This window comes from Pipra filicauda, unplaced genomic scaffold (assembly GCF_003945595.2).
Source record: "Pipra filicauda isolate LSUMZ 115617 unplaced genomic scaffold, ASM394559v2 scaffold827_size71456_pilon, whole genome shotgun sequence".
Taxonomy (NCBI): domain Eukaryota; kingdom Metazoa; phylum Chordata; class Aves; order Passeriformes; family Pipridae; genus Pipra; species Pipra filicauda.
The window spans coordinates 43,060-55,962 of record NW_024105006.1 but is presented as its reverse complement, the minus strand read 5'-3'; the positions used below and the strand labels follow the sequence as shown (position 1 = coordinate 55,962).

The 12,903-nt window shown below is 45.4% G+C and overlaps 1 protein-coding gene and 1 long non-coding RNA gene across 2 annotated transcripts in view; both read right to left on the bottom strand.

The window, feature by feature from the left end:
* Window positions 1–12,903, bottom strand: part of LOC113999735 — a 29,677-nt gene that overhangs the window by 9,598 nt on the left and 7,176 nt on the right. The window lies entirely within an intron of this gene.
* On the bottom strand, window positions 8,699–11,328 carry LOC120325100. Its single transcript, XR_005566920.1, has 2 exons — window positions 10,369–11,328; window positions 8,699–10,030 (listed from the first exon to the last, which is right to left on the bottom strand). It is a non-coding gene; the product is annotated as an uncharacterized LOC120325100 (long non-coding RNA).

Genomic DNA, 12,903 nt, shown 5'->3' with positions numbered 1-12,903 from the left:
AAGCCATAGAAATTGACCTAAAATTGACCAAACAATCCGACAAAAGCTCCCTGATGGAAGGATCCTGGAGCAAGCATATCATCCCGGAGGCAATGACAGGGCAATTTCTGCGCCTCTGCCGTAAACCTGTCAGTTCTGGCCCTACCCTGGAGAGGTTTTTTTCGGCTCTCCATTCCATGGGAAGACAAGTGCGGACAAGAAGAACAGGGTTCTGTCCGCTCAGCGTCAAAGGCGCTTTAGGTCTGTGCTGTGATCTGTTGGAGTTGAGCTCCTGTCTAGAAAACGAGGGCTTTCGGGACTGCTCAGCATCTGGCTCCTCCCGTGGAATCAGATGTTCCAAGCAGGGAAGGGGATGTCCAAGAGGGGTTCTGCCCACTTGAACTTCTGAACTTGTGGAGCTCTCCTGGCGCTTCTGGGCGTAGTGATTCCGTGGATGTCAATTGGCTGTTCTGGAGAAAAGCTGGGGATTAAAAGAAGTAGTGAGAGAACCAGACTGAAAATGGGTGAAGGTGTTGCAGGAAGTGAGGCTGGGCAGCAAGAGCAGTGAGTGAGGGGAAAAAAGGATTTCAGGCAAGAAGGAAGAAGATCCCTGAAGAGGCTCAAGGCCTACTAGAAGAAAAATTAACTATTTGGAAATTGCAGTAAAAATTTGTGTAACTCCCCAATTAACATAGGTTGTCCCCTTCATTAACATACAACCCCAGATGCCTTTACAATAGTGTTCTCGTGTTCAATAAACTATTCCAGTTCCCCATACTGGGATCGTGTCTAGCTTTTATTTTTCAGACCGCCACTCAAAGGGGCTAAAAGGGGGCTGCGACCTCCACTGAGCTGAGCCACCTCACTGCGGTTTGTCCAGTGAAGTCTCCCTTTTATTGCAATAAAAGTTTATTTTTTTTTCGTCGGCTCCTCAATCTCCTGGCTATTTCTGTGTTTCCCACTGGCTGGAATTTCAGACGACCACAATCCCATGGTCCCTACAGCCCCGGCTGTCCCGGACCTTCCCGTCTCCAACAAACCTCAGCAGCTGCTCCGCGGGACGGGCCCCAGCCCCTGAGCGGAGCGCACAAGCACACTGCAGCCCGACACACGCTGCCCGGAGCGAGCCGTGTGAGACAGAACCATGGCCACCGCCGCTGCAGCCACCCCGGGCAGGGTCAGGGTGGAAGCCAGCGCCAGCGAACTGCCGCGCTGCCTCGGCAAGTTCCTGTATCGCCGCCCGCTACCGCGCTCAGCAGCAGCAGCCAAGCAGCGGCCAGAGGCGCGAGGTCAACACCCAGGAGCAGGTCCCTGAGGAAGGACCACCACCTCCGGCGCCCCAGCAAACAACGAGATCGAGAGACCCGCGCCGGCGGAAGCAGCAGCGGGACCCCAGCGGGAACCACTCAGAAGGCAGGAAGGACCCGGAATCGAAAGAGGCACCGGGAAAAACAAAGACAAGCAGAGCAGGAGGTATGCAAAAACCGGGGCTATGGAGCGTGAGCGGAGAAGAGGATCCCACAGAATCCCTGGGGGGCTCCGGGAAAGGTCCGAGGGAGGAAAGAGCCCGAGCGGGACCGTCGGCGAAGGAGGGAGCGAGCGGAAGCCCAGCGGCAGCAGCACGAGAGAAACCCAGGAACAGAGGGACCCGAGAGACAAACGGAGTGGGGCAGACACAAAGCTGCCGACTTCAGCAGTAGTCGAGGCAGCAAAAACCCCCTTCCTTGACTTTTTTCCTTTTTCTTTGCAGCCTAAACTAAGAACTGGTCTTTTTTTAGAAACCCTTTTGTTTATTAATCTAACTGTTTCAGTTTAACAGTGTGAGTAAGGCGAACAAAACGCTACCAATGGAGAGATTGTCCCCCTGCGCAAAAACAAAAAAAGAAAAAAAAAAGGGAAAAGCGAAGGAAAGCAAAGACCCTTTGCTGAATGAAGATACCCTTCCATAGCTAATAGCCAAAATTGTTTTTAAATGTATGCATAGCTGTATTTTTGAAAATTTTAAAGTTCTCACAATAACAATTTTCCTTAAGTCCAAAAGCCAAATTAACGCAGAAAGACATATATTTGCCTTAAAAATAGAAGAAGTATATATTTTATCCTTGAACTATAGGAATGTTCATATGTATTTGAAATTTAAATTAAACATGAAGTAAAATATGCTTATGTTTTTACAGGTTATACTATCATAAAAAACAGAAAACATATATTACTAATCTAAGGGTGAGAAACAAAAAACGCCAATTTCTCAGTTCATAACCAAAAGACACTGTAAAATGAAACCCAAAAGTATGTTTGTATGATGTGTGTTCGATGGCCATCGAGTATGAATGTGTGAATGTATGCATGCGTGCGAAAATACAATAATTAATATGTTCTGATTTATACACAAATGCACATTACCTCACACATGCACAAACACCCTTAGATAAAGAACAGAAAACATATCATCCTGAGTTGAATAGAATTTCATTTGCAGAAATGTTTTAGGTTAAATAAAAGTTTTCAAAAACAAACACTAAAAAACACTTTCAGGTAAAAGTCAGGAGCACACGAACCCTGAAGTCATCAAGTTATTAAGTTTGGTTCAAAATCAATCGCTTATAAGTCAACAGAATCTTTAGAGAATAGCTTAAAAAAGATTTTATAAGAGTAATTTCTAATAAGAAATAATAGAAATAAGTTGTTTAAACAAGTTTTATATTAATCCAGAGTTATTTAGTTTAGCATTGTTGGGAATTCTTCCTTCTTGCATTTTGTTCCTTGTTTACTTTTCTATATCCAAAAGTATCTAATAGTCTTTTTGATTGGTTTAATGCTTTTAATGTTAGTGCTAAGTTTAAGAAAATAATTTATGTAGCAATATGCAGAATGCCTTAAAACAGCTATGATTCCTTCACATGCCTTTATAATGCCAAACCTTGTGGCCCAAACTATTCTGACACACAATCCCTTTACATAATCATACTTTCCATCTCAGGTATATAAAAGGCTGTACATTGCCTTGAAAAAGGAGCTTCCATGTTAAAATTAATTTCACTTGTGGTATTAAAAGTAAGACTGCAATATTTCATGTTAGATCCATTTAAGAATACATTTGCTTCTAAAATGCAGCTATAGAATTTGTTATTACCTCACTCTGAACCGATACATCAAAGCATTGATAGTTGCAGAAAAAAATAGTAATCAAAACTTAGATTACATGTTTAGTTAGCATGATAAATTTAATACTCTAGTTAAAGAAAACATTTATGGTAATATTTGTATTCCCTTGTATTTTGCCTTGCATTAGCAAACGTTTGATCAAAGTTTTTTCAAAGTTTTTTGTTTTTTAGAAAAATAAAAAAAAAAGGGGCAAAGGTGTGGGAACCCAAACCCAGCTTTCAGCAAAGGAAAACAAGGGCTGACAAAAACCTCATGATCTGAAGGAGCTGGACCCTTCTCAGAAGACCTGTTAAAGTTCTACCTCATGGATCAAGCTTGGCTCCAGCAGAAATCAGAAAGGACGTTTCAGATGATTGTATCAAACCATGTCTAAACCCCTGTAATCCCTCTGTCCCCCATGTAATCCTACTAGAAGAAAAATTAACTATTTGGAAATTGCAGTAAAAATTTGTGTAACTCCCCAATTAACATAGGTTGGCCCCTTCATTAACATACAGCCCCAGATGCCTTTACAATAGTGTTCTCGTGTTCAATAAACTATTCCAGTTCCCCATACTGGGATCGTGTCTAGCTTTTATTTTTCAGACCGCCACTCAAAGGGGCTAAAAGGGGGCTGCGACCTCCACTGAGCTGAGCCACCTCACTGAGGTTTGTCCAGTGAAGTCTCCCTTTTATTGCAATAAAAGTTTATTTTTTTTCGTCGGCTCCTCGATCTCCTGGCTATTTCTGTGTTTCCCACTGGCTGGAATTTCAGACGACCACAATCCCATGGTCTCTACAGCCCCGGCTGTCCCGCACCTTCCCATCTCCAACAAGGTCTTTGCTGTGTGTTAGGAAGAGGTGGAGCAGCACAGCGTTCCTTTGGCTTGTCAGAGGCTCCAGCCCCCTGGGCCAGGAAGTTGTCGTCACCGCTTTCCGGGAACCTGCTGGACTCTTGGTGCTTGGCTGTGTTGCTTCTCCAGCTCCCGCCAGGGCAGTTGAAGTCTCCACGAGAAGCAGGGACTGTGACCTGGAGGCTGCTTCAAGCTGCCTGTAGAGGTCTCCTCCCCATCTTGCTCCTGCTCAGGAGGCCTGGAGCAAACCCCCACAGCAGTGTGCCCATTCCCAGCCTGCCCGCCCTTTGATCCTGACCCATCAACTCCTGAGTGGCTCGCCATCCCCCCCAAGACAGAGGTCGAGACCTTCCGAGTGTCACCTCCCCGAGATCTACGGATGTCGTCTCCCTGGGCTCCTGTGAGGCCCCGCATGTGGTTGCCAGAGCATTCTTCCCTCTCCCTTATGGGCCCTGTCCAATGCAGCCCCAGGGCAGCCCGGAGGAGCCCTGTCTGGGGCTGCGCTGGGGTGACCGGGGACACGGTGGGCTCACTGGGAGCAGCCTTCCAAAGCCCCAGAGCGGCAGGATGGTGCCCAGGCTCTGCTCAGGGCTGCTTTGGGCGTGGGGCCGTCTGCGCGAGTCCTGCACGGGACCCATGTGTCCTGGCTGCCACGCCAAAGGGCTGCTTCCCCAGGCGAAGGGGACAGGGGAGTGACCCTGCGTGAGAGCCTGCACCTCTGGCAGTGACTCAGGCCCGGGGTGCCCTTTGGGTGCCCTTGGTGCCCTTTGGGCCTTGCTGGATCTGCTTGCTGCCATTTGCTGGGGCCACCCTGCACTCCCTCCCCATTCCAGGCAGACACAGGCAGGTGTTGGAATAAAATCTTTTCTTCCGTAACCAGAAGAAAACTGTTAACTATATCTACGGAACGGCGGAGGGGGTCAGACAGAAATGCACACAAATCAACAGGATTGGCAAAAATGTCCGCTTTATTAGAGGACAGACAGCTCATATGCTGCCTGCGACACACAGACATGTGGTTCTTCCCCAGGTTACATTGGATACATAAGGCAAACATACTGTGGTGTACAGTACTAGTTGGATATCAGCAGGTGTCCATAAGACTTGTTTTCCTGCCAGAACAACTCCTCCTTCACCTTGGCACAAGGCCTGTAGCCATATTAGTGACGCAGTATTTTTTACTCTCTGCACCCAGCCATGCCAAGGGGAAGGTCTCAGAAATGCAACTGAAATTGTTCACACAATTTCTGTCCACCGACAAATCCCCCGTTGATGTTTGAACAATTTAAATTGCATTTCTGTAACATTCCTTACTGTATCCATAACATCTCAATAAGCTCAAACATACAACAACACCACCATCACCAATAAACTCAACAACCTATTGACCCTAAGATGTGTGCTCTCAAAGTGTGCCTAAAAGTGCTTCTTTAAATATAGGGTTTATTCTTAAAACTTCCACTCTGTCCAGAACATCCTTGGAAATGGAACTCCATTAAACTCTGGGCCATATGTCTTCTGTTATTCTTTTTCACACCTTGGCCCTTGAATAACACAATGACATGATCGTATATTAACACTGGATCTTCCGTTTCTATTGCACTCTTTGCATACCATTCTATTGCAGCCCGGAGAGTTTGTTCAGGATTTCTTGCCATTTTATGGAAAGGTATCGGTGTATTTGTTTATCCAAAAGTGTTTGTGTAAGTGAATATTCACACATATACATGCATACATTTTCATTCATTCTCTTTCACACGGTGGCCACCATCATTCAAACACACATCACACAAACATATTTTTGAATCTCATTTCCCTGTGTCTCATGAGTAATGAAACCATACTAATTCTCTAGTACCTTATGGTGTTAAAGCTTCTCCACCAAACAGGTAAACTTTCCTCCACCAGTACCCAGTGAATAATCTAAGATCTTAACCTTCTATAATCATATGCTTAAACATACTAAAAAATTGTGCTCCAACAAAACTAAAAATACTGTGCCTTAACAACACTAAAATGTGCTCATAATGCTGACAAATTGTGCTCCTGTAATACTTACTTTAAAGTTCGTACACTCTCTTAAATCCTTAATTTCATGTGCTTAAAAAAAACACTAAAAAGGTGTATATGACTAAGAAAAACTATGCTTATAATACCAAAAAGAATTGTGCTCCAAAAACTGTGTTCTAACAATATTGAGGAAACTGTTAGCCACAACAGCTCCTGATGTTACCATTGTTACCTGCAGAAAACAGCATCAACCTTGTTCTTTCTTTCCAAGGTTTCATTCATCATTCAGGCAGCTACAAACACCTGTGTACAAAAAAGACCTTAACACATGAAACAACTTTTGCAAATGAACTGAGGGGGTTGTCACCTGTTCTCTCCCCGTTTCTGTCTTGCAAAAGTGTTTTACAAATTCTTAAATCACTGACCCCTATACCAAATACATAGCATTGTCTGGCAACTTGGTAGTAGTTTTCAAAGTGGACAAGCAATTCACCCTTTCAAAGTTTTTCTAGTTTGGATATGATATAGAATTTTACCTCAAAAATTGTTATTGCACAGCCACATATAATTTTGGGAAGACTCGTAAGCCAAAAGGTTTCTGTCATATGATGATTCCAAATAAATCTTGCTACCCACTGTAACACTACTGAGATGAAACACAGAAAAATACAAGCACTACAAAATAGTTAATGTCTGATGTAGAGTTCCCAAACCACACCAGTCTGCCTGATCTTCACAAACATCACTGATGTGACATGAGCAGCACAGAAACAGATCGTTGTATACAGTGACAACCCTTAGGCCTCAGGATGTTAAAAGTTCTATAGTTTTCCATTGTCTTCCTTTCCCCTTAGTGACACGTCTGCCCTATCTCAGTCAAGAAATCATCTTCTAAATCTGCATCTAAACAGACATTCCTCTGCTCCACAATTTGCACAGGCAACACGGAGAAAAAAGGGGTTTTTCGCAGAGTGTGATCTTTTGGCAGCTCTGGATGAGTTGTGGGGAGAGAATCCTCCTCTTTCCTAGATACCAGTGACAAGCAGTCTGCAGTGGAGCTGCTTTCCAAACAGCTGAATGTTTGTGTACATTCAGTGGTAGACCTATTTCTGTTTTCTCACTTTTTTCTCCTTGGCAAAGGCTGTTTGGTTCAAGTTGGCTGCCAGAATGCAGGAGCGCTTTTGATTCCTGAGTATGTTCTACCTCAGTGCTGGCTTCCTGCAGTTCATCTTTGTCCACTTCTTCATGCATCAGGCACAGATTTGTATTAAACTCACATTGAACTTCACAAGCTACAATATTAGTAGGTTTCTTTGGATTCTGAGATACACTAATGTCTTTAAAATCCTTTCCACTGCTGTCTTCAGTTACACTTTGGACTTTGGCTTCTGGATTGTCAGGTAAACTTTCAATCTGTCCATGTTTAATTTCCAATATATTTTTTTTTTCTAAGTTGATTGCACTACTGGTTAATTGGTTAATTATTTCTGCATCACTGTATGTTTGAATTCATAATGCTTCAGTGAAGACAAGTCTTCATCCTTGGATTCATATTCTTTGTGAGATATGAATGAAAGCACCTCTGGCATAACCTCTGCCAAACTATCTGTGCTTGTTTCCATACAGATTATCTCTTTTTCAGACATCTCTACTGGTGTTGCAGATTGGCTGTAACTTGCACTGGCAGCAACAGCTAAAGGGTGACATCGATATGTTGTCTCCTGTGAGGAAAAATCTGTCTCTGTTGTTATGCCTTCTGCAGATATTTGGTCATAATCCGTTTCTTGCATTGTTTCCAAATTACTCTCCCCAGACCTGAGGAGACATTCTGTAACAGTTGATTCTGCTCCATGTCCAGCCAGTGTCTGAAACTCATAGCTGCTTACTAGAGAGCAGTTCTTATTTGCTAAGTCACTGAGAAAGAAACCCTCATCAGGTGTTGGTATTTTTTATATTGGCAAAAGCTGCCCATGGTTTCCAAATTGGATGTGTTTTACTGCAGATGTCTGTGTTGAGGTCATATTATGAGCAAGTCCCATAGAAGATTCAGCAGTAGATGCACTGACAGATGCACTTCCCCTGCCTGAATCTGTCACACTTGATTGTGCCATCAAGTTATTATAGTCATTGTCAAGCTCATCTTTTGAAAAAGTTCGCATTTAAGTCTATGACAGTGAAAAAATACTGTTTGATCATTCTGTTTAATACTCAGCCTTAAGCTACATGTGCAGTTCAGAAGGATATAGAAGGCCAGATTCCAGCTTGCAGCCAGTTCCTTAGATGTGATCTACATCATCTCCTCGTGTTTTTAGTTCTTTTATCTATGAAATTTCGGTAAGAGAACAAAATTCACAACATAAGCAGCACAAAGGAAAACAAATAACTAGTTGTAAGAACATGTAACTCCATAATTGTGGAACAACAGCACAGAACAGGTAAAACCCACACCCGTTATATTAAAATTCTAAATCACTCACAGGTTTTAATTAATTTCCCGAATGTAAAGCTAACTAAATCTAGCTTTGAGATCGTTATATTGGGAGGCAAACTAGAAAAATTTTACTAAATTCAACCTGACTCTAGTAACTCAGCTTTATTGCAATCTCTACTGATTTCCTGACAGATTATCATGTGGTCTCCAGACATTTCTGCTTTATAAATCAAATGGGCATAAAAAGTTCTAATTCACGCATCAATAGTTTTGGAAAGTGTAATTTAGCAATCTGCTCTTTTATTGGTATAAAGTAAACACACACATTTTGCATCTTGTTAGGTTATTTTAAAAATAATCTGAAATTCATGTAGTATAACTGTTGACATAACATCAGTGCCAAGAGAGATAAGTCAAACTTCACAGCATAGTGTGTGCCTGAGTAGTGTTTTTAGAAAAGCAATTAGGCTGTATGCTATATCAGCAGTTATAAAACATTTAAAAACATATAATACGTTTTGTTTGACCAAACTGCTCTGTACATACTGTACGAATCCACGACAGAAGATATATATTAAAATCTGAAAAAAAATGTACTTGCTGCTATGTTATAAATAGAATATTAACAATTGCTTAAACAGTACATGAAATGCAACTCAAAGTTGCAACTCTGTCATAAACACAGAAGAAAAAAAAAAGGAAAAAATAATGAATTCACTAAACTTGACCAAGGAAAAGAAATAATATCAGACAGGAATGTAAATTAACATCCAAATGTTAAAATCAGCTGAGTAAACCTTTTTAAATACAATTCTAAAGATGTGATTTCCACTGTCACAATAACTTCTCAGTTTATAACAGGAAGATAGAGAGATGTTTTACCTAAGAATCAAGGAAATCCTCAGCCTGCCAGCTTTCCATTTATCTTATTTGCAGATTTGTAGTTTTTGGTGTATAAGTTCTACTCTCTCCCTAGTTCTGAGAAACTGCTGGAGGTGGTTTGAGTCCCACCCAGTTGCTAAGCAACAAATGATCTCTATTGTGTGAACCTTATGTCTCCTCCTGCTAAGACTGAACACGAAATTTGGGCAGAAGTTCTTTACAGGGGTAAAATGTGACTAAAACCAAGGCAACTCACTAAAGCTTTTATATAAAGATTCATTCTCTGGGAAACTCTTAAAATTTCTTGCATGCTAACTTTTAGTAAAACACAATCTTTTAGTTTTAAGTTATCCACAAGTGAGCAGAAGGACTAAAGAGAGAGAGATTCTGCTTTCTGTTCTCAGTTACCGACATGCCTGGATTCTGCGGGGCAACTCCCCCGCAAGCCAGTCACCGCCGAGCTGCTGTTCCCCGGGCTGCTCCGTGCGCCGTGCAGCTCCCGGGGATGCCCGCAGAAGTCTGGCTGGCTCTGCAGAAGTAGCTGTCGGCGTTGCCTCTGTCGCTGAGGTGCCTCTGCCGCCGAGGTGCCCCTGCCGCCTTTTGCCGTGGCTGCCAGCGCCGCCTCCCCCACGGCCGAGCCGGCGCAGCGGCAGCCCCAGCGCGCAGCCCCCAGCCCTGGAGCGCGGCCTCAGCACCCGCACGCCGGACTCTGGCAGCTGTTTGAGTAATCCTAAAGGGAATTTTTATGCTGTTATGTGTACCCGAGACACTCTAACGGGAGGAAATTCTCCCGGACTCTCACCTCTGGCTTTTAACAGTTACTAACAAACGTATGGCCGCTTCTCCACACACACACAAGCACGGTACCGTTAACAATACAGTGAGCTCACAACAACGTTGGACACACAACACTAACACGAGAGTTAACAAAAATACGGAAAGGCAGTTCTCTAGCCTGCCTCTCCTGTCAACGAGAAGTGGCACTTTTTCGGTGTTGCTCGTTGTGCTAATATAGCATCTTCTAATGCAAGGCACAATAGCTGCTACTTTCTTTCATATGTACCGTACCTGGTTCTGCTTTTTATTTTTTTTTTTTTTTCCGAAAACAGCGTCTGTTGCCATGGCAGCGATCCACAGTGGCTTTCTTCCGGGTTGCATGGTGGCTTCAGGCGCCAGCGATGCAGCGCCATCTAGGGACGCGGAGGCTCCCAGCAGTGTCGGTCCAGTTGACACATGCGCAGTAGCAGGCACAGTGAGGAGCGACACTGCCGACTGCGCAGCCGCAGGAGAGAGCGGTGCTGCTGGCACGGCTCCAGCTTCATTCTCCGCCGCTAGTGATGTTCCTGCAGCCCCTACACATCCTGCTGCTACATGCACGGCGCTAAACGGAGGTGATCCCGCTGCTCCTAAGGGTCCTAGCATTCGCAACTTCGCAGCCGCAGGCACGGGGATCCCCCCTACAGCAGACCGAACGGGGCGGGGACCGGCCGTAGTCCCGCCATCTCCCGACAGAGCTGTTCGAACCTTTATGAGTTCCCGTCGCTCAGAACTTAACTCTTGTAGCGACCCAACTGCCAGACGCCAAAGCAGAGTACACGTTCTAGGGGCTCCTGACCCCGTAGAGATCTCGTCCCAAAACAATTCCTTTATAGCGTCCCTTGTGGACACCTGAAAGGCGGTTCGAGCAGCGGGAAGTAGAGTCCTCGCTCTCACCCATGCCATCAACCCCTTAGGGGCGGTTCCATCAGAAACAGGCTCTCCTAGAGAGAATATATATCGGGGGAGCGTTTCCGCGGCCTCATCCTCTTTGGATGCCGCGGGCCCCATGCTCTCTCCCTCGGTCGACTCACCGGGCCAGGGTGAGATTCCTCTGTACCATGCGCATGGTTTTGTTCCGTGATGCCGGGGACAGCATCACCTCCCACGACTGCTTCCCTCAGCTCCTTCCGTTCGCCTTGCGTCCCTGCAGAACTCGACGAAGTAGGACTCCCTGTTAAATGGGCGCCAGATAACGACGGAGGGGGTCAGACAGAAATGCACTCAAATCAATAGGATTGGCAAAAATGTCCGCTTTATTAGAGCACAGACAGCTCATATGCTGCCTGTGACACACAGACATGTGATTCTTCCCCAGCTTACATTGGATACATAAGGCAAACATACTGTGGTGTACAGTACTAATTGGATATCAGCAGGTGTCCATAAGACTTGTTTTCCTGCCAGAACAACTCCTCCTTCACCTTGGCACAAGGCCTGCAGCCATATTAGTGGCGCAGTATTTTTTTACTCTCTGCACCCAGCCATGCCAAGGTGAAGGTCTCAGAAATGCAACTGAAATTGTTCACACAATTTCTGTCCACCGACATTGTTGGAGATGGGAAGGTCCGGGACAGCCGGGGCTGTAGAGACCATGGGATTGTGGTCGTCTGAAATTCCAGCCAGTGGGAAACACAGAAATAGCCAGGAGATCGAGGAGCCGACGAAAAAAAATAAACTTTTATTGCAATAAAAGGGAGACTTCACTGGACAAACCGCAGTGAGGTGGCTCAGCTCAGTGGAGGTCGCAGCCCCCTTTTAGCCCCTTTGCCCGCAGCGCTGCTCCCTGCCCGTTTCTCCACTGGCTGAGATACTCTGGGCTTACAGGCTTCCCGACACGCCTGCTCTGTGCCCCCCACTACGTCCCGATGAGGTGGCTCGGAAGGCCACTGCCATTTTTCAAAGTGGAGGCCGCTTCAAAAGGGAGGACGTGGCCACCTGAGACCTTCTGTGCTGCTGACTGGGCCCCCTGTCTCCGGGCAAACGGCACCTCTTGGGAACTGACAACTGAGCAACCAGTGACTTGTTGCTTCTCACTGCCAACCGTGACTGCACTACACCCTTTGCAAGAGCACCTTCCTAGTGCTAAGAGTGGAGCTCGGGACAGCGGGAGGAGGAAGCAAGGCAGCCTGTAAGACTAGAAGCGTGGAGCTGAGGAGAGCTGCCTTGAGCCTCTTCAGGGATCTTTTTCCTTCTTGCCTGAAATCCTTTTTTCCCCTCACTCACTGCTCTTGCTGCCCAGCCTCACTTCCTGCAACACCTTCACCCATTTTCAGTCTGGTTCTCTCACTACTTCTTTTAATCCCCAGCTTTTCTCCAGAACAGCCAATTGACATCCACGGAATCACTACGCCCAGAAGCGCCAGGAGAGCTCCACAAGTTCAGAAGTTCAAGTGGGCAGAACCCCTCTTGGACATCCCCTTCCCTGCTTGGAACATCTGATTCCACGGGAGGAGCCAGATGCTGAGCAGTCCCGAAAGCCCTCGTTTTCTAGACAGGAGCTCAACTCCAACAGATCACAGCACAGACCTAAAGCACTTTTGACCCTGAGCGGACAGAACCCCGTTCTTCTTGTCCGCACTTGTCTTCCCATGGAATGGAGAGCCGAAAAAAACCTCTCCAGGGTAGGGCCAGAACTGACAGGTTTACGGCAGAGGCGCAGAAATTGCCCTGTCATTGCCTCCGGGATGATATGCTTGCTCCAGGATCCTTCCATCAGGGAGCTTTTGTCGGATTGTTTGGTCAATTTTAGGTCAATTTCTATGGCTTTCAGCAATGTCAGCTTCC